This window comes from Clarias gariepinus, chromosome 7 (genome assembly GCF_024256425.1).
Source record: "Clarias gariepinus isolate MV-2021 ecotype Netherlands chromosome 7, CGAR_prim_01v2, whole genome shotgun sequence".
NCBI lineage: Eukaryota > Metazoa > Chordata > Actinopteri > Siluriformes > Clariidae > Clarias > Clarias gariepinus.
The window spans coordinates 1807003-1820656 of record NC_071106.1 but is presented as its reverse complement, the minus strand read 5'-3'; the positions used below and the strand labels follow the sequence as shown (position 1 = coordinate 1820656).

General features: G+C 38.7%; 2 pseudogenes; one reads left to right on the top strand and one right to left on the bottom strand.

The window, feature by feature from the left end:
• The first annotated feature begins 469 nt into the window (after positions 1 to 469).
• LOC128528059 (B-type lectin plumieribetin-like) lies at positions 470 to 861 on the top strand (annotated as a pseudogene).
• Positions 862 to 4668: 3807 nt separating this feature from the next.
• On the bottom strand, positions 4669 to 6030 carry LOC128528131 (B-type lectin plumieribetin-like; annotated as a pseudogene).
• Positions 6031 to 13654: the final 7624 nt, after the last annotated feature.

The following is a 13654-nucleotide window of genomic DNA, read 5'->3' as shown; positions in this document are numbered from 1 at the left end:
ACTATTTTAAACATAATCCCTAGGTATGAAACTATTGCACTTCCTCAAAGTTTCAAATTGCACTTTTACTTAAAGTTTTAATTACACATTTAATATCAAAAATAGAGACTAGTGAGAGAATTGGGTTTATAGCTGCTGCAATGTAGGTGAAAAGAACAACTTATTTTAACTAGTATACAACTTTATATATAACTACTTATAAATCATTTTCATTTCATTGGCTAATTGCTTTGGTAAAAAAAGATGCTTTTCAATCCGATTTGTCGTTTCAGTAGCTATGAGCTGGAATACCTGGCATACTGCCTACTGTAAAATTCAGTAAGGAATGCCTACACCGGCCAAACAGAACTTACGAACAAAGTTTACGATCTTCAGATCAGCTTGTGCACTAATCATTGGCCTTAATGTGTAGATAAAACATTTACTGTACTGAGGCAGACTTTTTAAATCTGACTTTCCTTTCCAGAACCATGAGCAGAAACTTCTTGTCCATGAATTATGAACTCCAGAAAGGAGATTATCTGTTATCCAACAACAAAGAGTACAAGGCAATCTTTCAGGTAGGTTTAAAATAACAAATTCTTATTTTTTTTCTTCGATTGGCAAATTACATTCTATGCATCCGTAACAGATCTCTCATGTGTCATTTCAGGAAGATGGGAACTTTGTGGTGTACGGATGGAGGCCTGTGTGGGCATCCAACACTTGTGGTGTTAGAGACGCTCATCGCCTGATCATGCAAGAAGACTGCAACTTGGTGATGTACACACCGTGAAAACCCGGTGTCGTCTAACTCTAGGTGATGACAGCGTTCTGGTTGTCGACAATGACGGCCACACAGAGTGGAAATCCAGCAACTGAAATAACAAGTAATGAAGTAACGGTCTGAAAAAATCTGAGCTTCAGTACTGTCAATAAAGCTAATAAATCAGTAAAGAGCATCATATGGGTGTCTCTATGTTTCTGTGTCCCTGTGTTAAGTGTTTTACTGTTATTAGAATCAGTCGTTAGCTGATATTAGCTAACGACTGATTCAGAGGGAGGTCGCGCGCTGGACGGACAGATCGGTGGCCGCGTTACAGGACGCACTCGATGACGCAGACTGGGACATGTTCAGAAACAGCTCCGATGATGACGTCAGCGTGTTTATGGAAGCGGTTGTGGGATTCATCGGGAAACTAGCGGACAATACCGTAGAAAAGAAAGAGGCGAAGCATCGCTACGGGAGGAAACTAGAGTCACAGCTCCAACAGAAGGACTCTAGGAGCCTGTGGCAGGGATTAAGGACAATTACGGATTATAAAGCACCAACATCTGGTATGATGAACGCAGACGTGACTCTGGCAGACAAGCTGAACACCTTCTATGCTCGCTTCGAAGCAGCAGCTAAAGATGCTAGCGGTGCTAATGCTAGCGGTGCTAATGCTAGCGGCGCTAACGGCTGCAGACAGGAAGTCAGTGCCAGCACCGGAAGCGCGTTCATCATCACAGAGCATGACGTGAGGAGAGCCTTCAAGAAAGTGAACACCAGGAATGCGGCAGGACCAGACGGCATCTCAGGTCGTATTCTAAGAGCCTGCGCAGACCAGCTAGCACCTGTGTTCACTGAGATATTCAACATCTCTTTATCTCAGTCGGTTATCCCCACATGCTTTAAAGAGTCCATCATTGTTCCTGTCCCAAAGAAACCTCATCCTGCTTCCCTTAATGACTATCGCCCTGTAGCCCTCACTTCTATAGTGATGAAGTGCTTTGAACGCCTGGTCAGAGACTTCATCATCTCTTCACTACCAGACACACTGGACCCACTACAGTTCGCTTATCGTCCAAACCGTTCCACGGACGATGCAATCTCTCATCTCCTCCATACATCTCTCACTCACCTGGACACTCGGAGGGGGAATTATGTGAAAATGCTCTTCATCGACTACAGTTCTCCATTTAATACCATAATTCCCTCCACACTTACCACCAAGCTGGAGCACCTGGGACTCAGCTCATCAATGTGTCAGTGGATCTCCAATTTTCTGACTGGCAGACCACAGGCAGTAAGGATGGGCGGACATGTCTCAGCCTCCCTCACTCTCAGCACTGGAGCCCCCCAGGGTTGTGTTCTGAGCCCCCTGCTGTACTCTCTGTACACCCACGACTGCGTGGCCACTACCAGCTCCACCACCATCATCAAGTTTGCTGACGACACTGTTGTGGTGGGCCTGATAACGAACAACGATGAGACGGCCTACCTGGAGGAGGTTGGAAATCTGAAGAACTGGTGCCAGAGAAACAATCTCCTCCTGAACGTCAGTAAGACAAAGGAGCTGATAGTGGACTTCAGTACAAAGCAGGTGAGGAACTATCAGACCCCCGTCATTAACGCGACCCCAGTGGAGAGAGTGGACAGCTTCAGATACCTCGTTGTTCACATAACGCAGGACCTGGCATGGTCCTGTCACATCAACACCATGGTAAAAAAGGCCCGGCAGCGTCTGTACCACCTCAGACGCTTGAGAGACTGCCCTCCAAGGTGCTCAGGAATTTCTACTCCTGCACCATAGAGAGCATCCTGACGGGACAGACGAGCTCTACAGAGGGTGGTGCGATCAGCTGAGCGCATCATCCGCACCGAGCTCCCTGACCTGCACTCAATCTACACCAAGCGGTGCTGGACCAAGGCCAGGAAGATCGTGAAGGACCTCAGCCACCCCAATAACAGACTGTTTACTCTGTTGCGGTCTGAGAAGCGATTCCGCTCCCTGAAGGCCAACACAGAGAGACTGAGGAGGAGCTTCTTCCCGCAGGCGATAAGGTCTCTCAACCACAACCACACCACTATGCAGAACTAATACAATCTTTTCATAATTGATCAAATCTATCCATCTTTTTACATCCATGAACACTATGGACAATTACACGCACACCTTCCTTCATATCTACACTACATGTTTACGTTTACATCCTGGACCAGTGCACAAAGACACTTTAATAACCTCTGCACAAAGTCACTTTGTTCTATGCATATTTGCACACCCAGTACAGCATATTTCAATTTGTACAGTATATTTCTATTTTTATAAAGTACATCATATTCCTATTTTATTTTAGTTCTATTTTTCCTAGCACATTTCTATTTTTATTTTTATTTCTATTTTTCCTAGTTTAATTTAATTTTTTATTAAATTTCTATCGTACTTCTTTTATTCATATTTATTTCTTATTTGTAAACTTTAATTCTCTTTCAGGGTAAATGGCAGTCGTATAAGCATTTCACTACATTTCGTACTGTGTATGACTGTGTATGTGACAAATAAAATTTGAATTTGAATTTAAATTATTACATTCTCAAGCCAAACACTTTTTAGACTGCTTCCACACTTAGTCAAAAAGGATGTTTTACAAGAGCTATAGAAACAGAGAAATGTAATAATACCTCAAAAGGCATCTAAAGATAAAATATACCTACAGTATATTCATCACACAATGGGGAAGTTTCTATGTTACAACAACAAAAAAATTACAAATATAAAGTAGGGACAGTACATCATAAATACAAAAGAGAAAGAAAAACAATACAATAGTTACACTTTTAACTAATATATATATATATATTGAATTTGTTGTTTTCCCTGCACTCCAAAAGATCTTAGTCTCCTCAGCAGAAAAAGTCTGCTTTGGCCTTTTTCTATAAATGCACTGTTAAATCTAATTAGTAAAGCTTACTTTAAATAGCATTGCCATAAAAAAACAAGTAACATTAAATGAGAATAGTTTGTAGTATTAAACACTTATCTAGTATTTGTGTTTCTATATTCTTGTACTGTTCTTCTAAATATAAACAAACAAAATACAGCGTTTTTTTTCAGAGGTAAATGGAAAAGTAAAGTTTTTCAGCTGTTTAGTGTCACTATGCAGATTACACCCAGTGTAGTTACCGAAATCTTTGGTTTAGTTTTCATTGAGTGGCAACACATCACTTCCACATTTCCACATTCTTGAATAGGTGAGGGGTCCGTTGCCTAGCAACACCGAACTAAACGAGACATAATCGTGGTGTTTGCTTCGGTTATGACATAGCATAGTTTATTATCTGCTGTGGTAGATCTGATTTATTTAAACCCAGTAATAAAGCTTTATATCCTCAGGAGGGGTCATTACATTGTTTTAGCATAGATCTGCTCCATCTAAAGCACTGTCACACTAAAAAAAAAACATCCGACAGTTCAGAAGCTTCAATAGAACTCTTAAAACATTATTAAATTATTTATCTTATAAGTCGAGACTTAGTTTTCCAGCATGTTACTGCTTCAATCTTGGCGGGGTCAGGTGACACTCCAGCAACTGACACAATATGTCTAACATACTGTACTTGGTTCTGGCAGAACTGGCACTTATCAATGGATACTTTCAGCCCACATTCTCTTAGACGGTCTAAAACTTTTAATAGCCTCTCTTCGTGTTTTTCAAGGGTGCGTCCGAACACAATGATGTCGTCAAGATAATCCCCTGTGGCATCCGCTCAAACTGGTAGAAACCAAGTGGACAGATGAAAGTTGTCTTCGCTTTATCTTCCTCTGCCGTGGCTATTTGATAATATCCACTGCGGAGGTCTAGTATGGAAAACCACTTACTGCCAGCCAAACAGTCCAAAGCATCATTGATCCTGGGAGTGGTCTACTGATCTGGAATGGTGCGAGCATTTAGAGTTCGGTAATCGACACACATCCTGATTGCCCCACTTTTTTTTTGTGCAATTACTATGGGTGATGCGTATGGACTCCTTAATAATGCCCACCGCCAACAGTTCTTTAATATGGCGTCGTACATCGTCAGTGTCTGCAGGAGCAATACGTCTGGAGCGTCTTATGTTATGTTCGCCTCCATGAGCTAATCCCACATCCCACTCATCAGTAGAAAATACGTCACTTCAGGTTGACAACTTTTGATGCAGCTGCCTTTCCCAGGCTTTAGATATAAATAACTCTCCAAAATTTAACATGCTTGGGTCTATTTCTTAAAAGTTCTGCCCCTGCGAGCTTACTGTAATGGTGTTGGTAAGGTACACAGTACATTCTCCATTGTACAGACAGCACACACTTCTCCTCTAGAGGGAACTATGCACTCCCCAGGCCCTATCCACCTGACCTTTCCCTCAGGATGGTCAATACGGGTCTCTGTCTCTTGTCCTTGATTCAGTTGGATTGTGGGGTGTTGGGTCTGGATTCTCAAAGCCTGTGCAATACTAGATATTTCAGTGTCATGACTGAGAGTAGCTAGGAATTTAAAGAAACTGGCATTGGTACCAATAATAATGAGAAATTGGGGTGGGCCTTGAGTATCAGGGCATACAAGGGCCAGAATGGTTCGTAATTCTTCAACAGCAGTAATAGAAGCAGGAAAGGTGACATCAACAACTACACTCAACAAAAATATAAATGCAACACCTTTGTTTCTGCTCTGATTTTTCATGAGATGGACTTAAAGATCTAAAATTCATTCCAGATACACAATATTACCATTTCTCTCAAACATTGTTCACAAATCAGTCTAAATGTGTGATAGTGAGCACTTCTGCTTTGCTGAGATAATCCATCCCACCTCACAGGTGTGCCACATCAAGATGCTGATCTGACATCATGAGTAGTGCACAGGTGTACCTTATACTGCCCACAATAAAAGGCCACCCTGGAGGCGGCAGGTTTTGACGTTGGACCGAGTTGGGCCGCTGACCCACACGGGTTTGTGTGGTGTGTACATGACAAGGTTGCAGTCTTCTTGCATGATCAGGCGCTGGGCGTCGCTAATGTGACCTGTGTTGGATTCCCACAAAGGCTTCCAGCCGTAAACCACAAGGTTTCCATCATCCTGAAACAAGAAGTAAGAACTTGAAGTATTTTTTCCAAACATTAGTTTAAGAAAAATCAAATAAGCCTCAGTGCATCCCTTTCTATTTTCATTCTACCTGAAAGACTGCCTTGTACTCTCCATCGTTGGATAACAGATATCTTCGTCCATGGACAAGTAGTTCTTGTTCATGTTTCTGGAAAGAAAAGACCTAATTACTGTAAACAAACAATCAAACAAAACAAACAAACAAAACTATCTCTATGTAGTCCCCGGAATCGTCTGTTCCCGAACTCAAAGAACTCACAGCTGCTGCACAGTACTGGAGGTACTAACCTCACAATGAAAGCTGGTCCTTTTATTATTTTATATTGCAATCAACTACAATCTGCAAAGAAATGCAATATATAGTAAATAAGTATAAATAAGCAAAGGGCTCAAAGAAAAAAAAAAGAACACAAAGTCTTGTGAACTTAAATTACTGTGTGGTAACACTGCCTAAGAACAATATCAAAGTAAACAGAACTCTTTTATACCCTGGTCCTGTGACTCATGTTCGAACATCCTTACCATACTAACCAATTAGCAGGTTCTAACCTTATAAGGTAAATACTGATTAACTAAGCTGCTCGCTATTGCCTCTAAATACAGTAGTTTCAACGTAGTCAGAAAAATACACATCATTGTCTTGTTTTTCAAGAAGTTTTTCAAGAAGTGGCTTAACCACAGACATTACACCACACAATACATCTTAGGTGTGAAGAACATTGTTAATAACACCAGCCTCGCTGCCTCCAGCCTTGCAAGCATCAACTGATTCTTTATCCACAGGGGTTGCACCAATGTCAGGTAGTGGGGTCTTTGCAGCATTTCCTTTCCAGAACTTTGCGCATCTTCTTGAGATGCCTTCATTCTCGTCGAGCTGTGACTCGTCCTGCTTTGATAGAACATTTTCAGCATCACATATTACATCTCCAATAGTGAGCTGGGACATATGACAACTAAAAACATTAGCACATTCCATAACAAAAGGTAATGTGTAAGAGCAAGTGCATTAATATAAACCTGCACCACTGTCAGAGCTGATGTTGTAGAGATTTAATCAACACCTTCTGACCAATCAGAATACAACAGTTTGTAGTAAACTACAAAAGCTACTGAATCAGTGCATGTTTTCTCATTTTAAACATTTTAAAGTCATAATTATAAAAATTTATTGACATTTTATGTATTTCCTTGCTGATGGTGAGGTCTAATCAGTGTGACTCACCCGCACAGTGAGAGCGAGAGCGGAGAGAAGAATTAGTGAGCTGCTTTGGAGATCGCAAAAGCGGAAATGTGTTTTAGTGATATAAAGTAAACTTTTTTGAGTTCACTTTAACTGTTACCTTTTGAGTTCACTTTATCTGTGTAACTGTTCATAGTTATCACATAAATCCATATACAAAATATATGGCCATCATCAGCATTAGAAATGTGGCAGCAGGACGCATCAGGCTGGTTTGAAGAACATCACTGGTTACTCATCACTGGTTACTCATGTGTAGCTTAGGACAGAGACAGAGAACAGACTTAGGGCTCCCACCATTAACAAACCTGAGTGATCAAAGAGAGTGAGGAAAAACAGCATCCAAACATACCAGTTCACCATAATACTCTATGTCCATGAGTCCCCCCAGATCTGCTCCTTTACCTAAGGCAAATCTATAAAAAAAATGCTTGTCTAAATAAAGAGGTTTTTAACCTAGACCTTCAACCTAAACACTGAGACTGTATCTGAGTCTGGGACATTTTGCCTATTATTCCATAACTTAGGGGGTTTGTAAAAAAAAAAAAAAAAAAAAAAAAAAGCTCTGCCCGTCCTGTAGTTTTTAAATATTCATGGTACCACCAAATAGTCTACACCCTTTAATCAAAGCCTGGACGATTAGACTCAGTATGTGTTTTAAAATCAATGCAATATTTGACTGGGTGATGTGTTCTGGTGTGACTGGACTAACTGGACCTTGTTCATGCACCTAGTTAAACAGCAAGGTATTATAGCAATCCAAACTAGAGATGGTAAAAGCATGAACACATTTTTCTGCATTGTGTGGTCAAAACATATACCTTATTTTGCCAATATTTTTTATATGAAATAATGCTATCCTGGTAATATTAACTACATTTAGCTTCAAGTGAAAGACTGGGATCTAAAATCACACCAAGATCTTTTACTGCTGTACAAACAGAGAGACCAATCTGGCAAGCTCACTTCTATGCATGTGGTCCTAGTATCAATACTTTTGTCTTATCAGAATTAAGTAGGTGGACATTAATAAGTCTTTAGTGTCCTTCACACATTCCTCAAATTTTGCTATTGTCTCTCATCTGGCTTTGTTGAGACATATAACAAAGCCCAGGGCCAGGGGTAGCTCAGTGGTTAAGGCATTGGACTACAGTTCAAAAGATCCCAAGTTCAAACCCCACAACCACCAAGTTGTCACTGTTGGGCCCTTGAGCAAGGCCCTTAACCCTCAACTGCTTAGATGTGTAATGCCATAAAAATGTAAGTCGCTCTGGATAAGAGCGTCTGCCAAATGCCTAAATATAAATATAACTGTGTATCATCAGCATAACTGTGAATACTAATACTATTTAATTTTTAAATGTACCATATATGTATTATTTTACCTAGAGGAAGCATATAGAGGGGCAGTGGGTCTTAACTAGAACCCCTTGGAACACAAAACTTCACTTTAGTACACATAGAATTGAAAGAATAAAAAGGAGATTAACTGCATGAGGAAGTGGGGACCTTGCAAAAAAAGAACTCAAATTTATTCAATTTATTTGGATAGCGCTTTTAACAATTGGCATTGTCCCAAAGCAGCTTTAGAAAGAAAATAATTATTTAAGTTTGTATGGAATTTGAATGTGTATGAATCAAAATAGTCAGATAGTCTCTGATGAGCAAGCCGGGGGCGACAGTGGCAAGGAAAAACTCCCTGAGATGGTAGTAGGAAGAAACCTTGAGAGGAATCAGACTCAACAGGGAACCCATCCTCATCTGGGTAATAACGGATAGCAGGGATTGATCTGCATTTATACAGTGTGTTAGTTGGCAGGCAGTTCAGCATAACAGTTGATGTTAATTGATGTTAATATGGAGTCCAGTTAGTTATTAAAAACTCAGGTAGACTTGTATAAAGTTCCAGTCCTGAACTATTAAACAGTCAAGTCCTCAGAGAAACAGTTGCCAACACCAGTCGAGGCCAAAACCGTCTTCTAGGTAGAGAGAACCATCCCCAGACACCAGACACATCCCAGAGAGACACACGGGGCATCCATGTGACGAGATCTCCAACCAGAAGCGGGGCACCAGGATGGGCCAGACAGGTCCAGAGGGCAGAGGGAGTCTGGATCACTGAGAGCTCAGGAACGACATGTGTAGCTCGACAGAGACATTATTATTATTATTATTATTTATATCCTGGTCAGGGTATTATATATATATATATATATATATATATATATAATTTCTGTCTATTTTTTAAAATATAAATTTCACTTGTGCTTTACTTTTTTAGCATTTTTCCTTTGTACTCAATCTTTTTTCTTGTTTAGAATATTTTTATGTTTGTTTCATTATTTTTTTTTTTATTACTAATGTAATAAATACCTTTTAATATATAGTGCTTCTGAAGAAAAGCATTGAAAACTTTTCTCAAAAATAATGAACATACTAAAAGACAATCGTACAATAAAGTGGTAACACTAATCAGAAACCCACCTTTAATATGAAAATCATACAATAAATATTAAATGTATTTAAAAAATATATATAATCATGCAATAAACATTAAAGTTTATCAAAAACAAAAAAAAAGATTTTTTTAATTTAAGAGGAATTAAGCACTCATTTTGAGGAACCTAGACGAGACCTATCTTGCTCTAGCTGACTTAGGCAGTAATTTTAAAAATAAGTCCTTACAACCTTTTGTTAAACAGAATCTTGACAGTTTTATTGCCCCTTTAGTTAATCTTTAGGAATGTGTGTGTGTGTGTGTGTGTGTTGGGGGAGGGGTGGTGGTGGTGGGTGTAACGACGATTATGCGATAGACATCGTTTCATTCATTTCTTTCTTTCATATATATTTCATTTACGGACGTATTAATTCATTCATTTATTTATCTTATTTCTTTCATTTATTTATTTAATTTATGTACGTATTTATTCGTTTATTTATTGTAAGAATTTGTTCAGTGTGTTTTGTTTTATTTGAAATAAATATGCTTGGTGACGGGACTCATTTCAAGGTGTTTGTGCTTAACTATTAAGACAGGGAGATTTATTTATGACCAAGGAGAGAACAGGGAAACATTTATTCACTTTGGTAAAAACTTGGATCACGTTGTATGACTGAGGACTATCGAACTTGTTAGTTTTTTAAGTTACTTAAAGAGAAGAAGAAGAAGCGAGCGTTACCAGAGGGCGAGAGCCCCGAGTCGTTGGCGTTTTTTTTTTTCCTTCTTTGATCTTGCCCGATGTTTAACGCGCGCAGCGCATGAATAGTCTGGTGCGGAATGCGCGAGGAGTTTGTTGAAAGGGGAATCAAACGGGTTTCCTCTCGGGCGTTGTGATTGGCCGGATCTGCGCGTGACGAAACCCCGCCTTCGCCTCTTCCGCTTAGTCGCAAAAGGTGTTTATTTTTCAGTGTTCATCTAAATCTGTTGTTTTATCCACATTTTTAGGTAGGACTGTGCCTATTAATTTATTTTATTTTTAAGTTCTCTAACACTAGAGCTGAGGTGACCGTGTGTGTAGTGATTAGTAATAATGGAAGAAACAAAAGTTGCTCCGTGAATTATCAGTGCACTTTGTGCCATGATCATTTTGTCAGGAATGACATGCTTAACTGATCCAACAGATTGGTTAAAAGTCTAGCTGGTTTTACATATGCTTATATATACGAGGACCATGTGTTAAAAACCTGGTACTATATTTTTCTTGAAAAGAATAAATCTGTTTTCTGTTTGTCATAGCAGGCGTTGTAATGGCTTAGAGGTGTAAATTTCACTTAAAATCTGTTATTTTATTTGTTAATAATTCTTTTATATTTTGATATTTTACACTCTGGAAATGATTATTTTATTGCTAATTTATTTTAATGTTATTGTTTTGCGCTTATATGTTACTGCTAAAAATGGGACACGGCCCCTTTAAGAGTTACCGCTTTTTCCGGTTTCGGCTGCTCTCCGTCAGTTCGCGCGCGGTAAGCGTGGTTGGAGAGAGGTGAGTTCTAACGGAAATCTAGCTTTAAAAAAAAAAAAGGTTAATTAAAGTTAGATTATTGCGAGTAAGATACATTTCTGGGGTTTGTGCATTTTTTTTTTTTTTTTTTTATTCACCCTCTTACATCTGCACAAACACATACATGTACGCAGACAAACGTACAAGAAAACAATACAAAACCATGAGGCGCCGTATAGGGCTTAAATCAAACTTTACTCATGCACACACATATGAAACACTTGCATACACATATATGAAACACTCACACATACATATATACTACTAACTGCTCAAACAACTACATATGAAATGCGCGCGCACATACATACATACTTTCCGCGCACACACATACATACTTTCCGCGCACACACATACATACTTTCCGCGCACATACATACAAACTCTTCTCGCACATTCACCTATGAGATTCTCAGTGTAACCGGAAGGCATTTCAGTGTAACCGGAAGGCATTTCAGTGTAAAAGGAAGGCATTTCAGTGTAACCGGAAGGCATTTCAGTGTAAAAGGAAGGCATTTCAGTGTAACCGGAAGGCATTTCAGTGTAAAAGGAAGGCATTTCAGTGTAGACGGACTTGTCGCTTCATTCTCCCTGAATGGTAGTACTGGTTTGTATCATCACTGCTCAATCACATGGCGTATTCAGAACTATCCACATAATGTCTGAATATTTCAGCGGCAGAAAACGCAGGTGATGATTTGCAAAAAGAAAATTGAAGCACGGAATCTGTGGCTAATATGTCGGATCCTACAACAGAAAGAAATACTGTTTTGTGAAATGTGTTTCCTCGCCTTCGCTAATATGAACAATAACTCATCGGAATCCCACGGGACAAACATTGTTCCGACCCCCCATATCACCCACTTTTGTGGTGATAAATAAATCACTCGTTGTCTTCTAAACTGTCCATTAACGGTCTATTTAAGAAACGCTACTACTAATCAGGGAGAATGAAGTTCATATACATTGAAATTACTACTCCCTACACCCTACACCCTATTCCCTGCGCAGGAAATGTCTGAAAAGGGAACTTCACTCTACAAAATTCCACCATTCAGAACACCATGCAACGTCACTTCCTCCTTGCGTTACCATGGTAACACAAGCACCTCGGATACCTGTCGCTGCTGCTGTGGAAATTTCACGCTACGGACATTAAATATAGATTATTTATTGAAACAAAAACTGATACCATAAAAAAATATAAAACGTATTATTTATTTATTTATTTTTACAGATTACTAGCCTATATAATACGAATGGTTTCTTTATTAAATCAAAATGTAAATTATTGTGTCCTATTTATATGATGTCCTCGCCTCGATAATAATTATAATAAAAATATAAATTATTTTTCGAGTAAAATTTTTTCACACTCCAGCGATATGTAATGACTTATAGGAAATTATCCATTCCCTTTTCCGCTAAACTAAAGATCCGTTGTTCACTCGTTCCCTACACCGCTACAGTTGGCTTTGTGCGCGTGCACAGAAAGTATGTATGTGTGTGTGTGCGTGCGTGTGCGCGGAAAGTATGTATGTATGTGCGCGGAAAGTATGTATGTATGTGCGTGGAAAGTATGTATGTATATGCGCGGAAAGTATGTATGTATATGCGCGGAAAGTATGTATGTATATGCGCGGAAAGTATGTATGTATGTGCGCGGAAAGTATGTATGTAGTTGTTTGAGCAGTTAGTAGTATATATGTATGTGTGAGTGTTTCATATATGTGTATGCAAGTGTTTCATATGTAGTTGTTTGAGCAGTTAGTAGTATATATGTATGTGTGAGTGTTTCATATATGTGTATGCAAGTGTTTCATATGTGTGTGCATGAGTAAAGTTTGATTTAAGCCCTATACGGCGCCTCATACAAAACCATAAAGGACATCAGCTTTTTTCTCAGATACGTTGTTTGATTTTTATGAAAAAATAATTTGTGTAGCTAAAATTCTGGTGCAAAAACTTTAAACTTTCATAGGTGAAGAAATAATGTAATCAAAGACAAAACCATTAAGAACAAAAACTGTTGCCTAAGATGTGTTAGAAGAGTTTTTAGAAAAGTTTCTAAAACGTCATTACACTTACACATAGCCTTAACGCTTAATAAATCTTTCATACATTTAGGTTTAGGAACAGAGGAACAAAGTCTAAACAATCAAGAACTTCTACTTTCACATTTTGTTAGATGTTTTTTTTTTTTTTTTTTTTTAGAGTTTCTAAAATAAAATTATTGCTCACAACAAATACTAAAAGAAACAAAAACAATTCATTAATGTAAGTTTAATGACAGAGGAAACAAGTCTAATCATTCAACAGTATCAATCTCTAACTCAAATACGTTGTTGGATTTTTATGAAAAATAATTCTAGTGTAATACCTTTTAACTTTCATAGGTAAAGAAATATTGTAATTGAAGACAAAACCACCAAAAACAGTAACTGTTGCCTCAGATGTGTTAGAGTTTTTCTGAAAAAGTTTCTTACTTACACTTAAACAATGTAAAGTAATTATACTTACACTT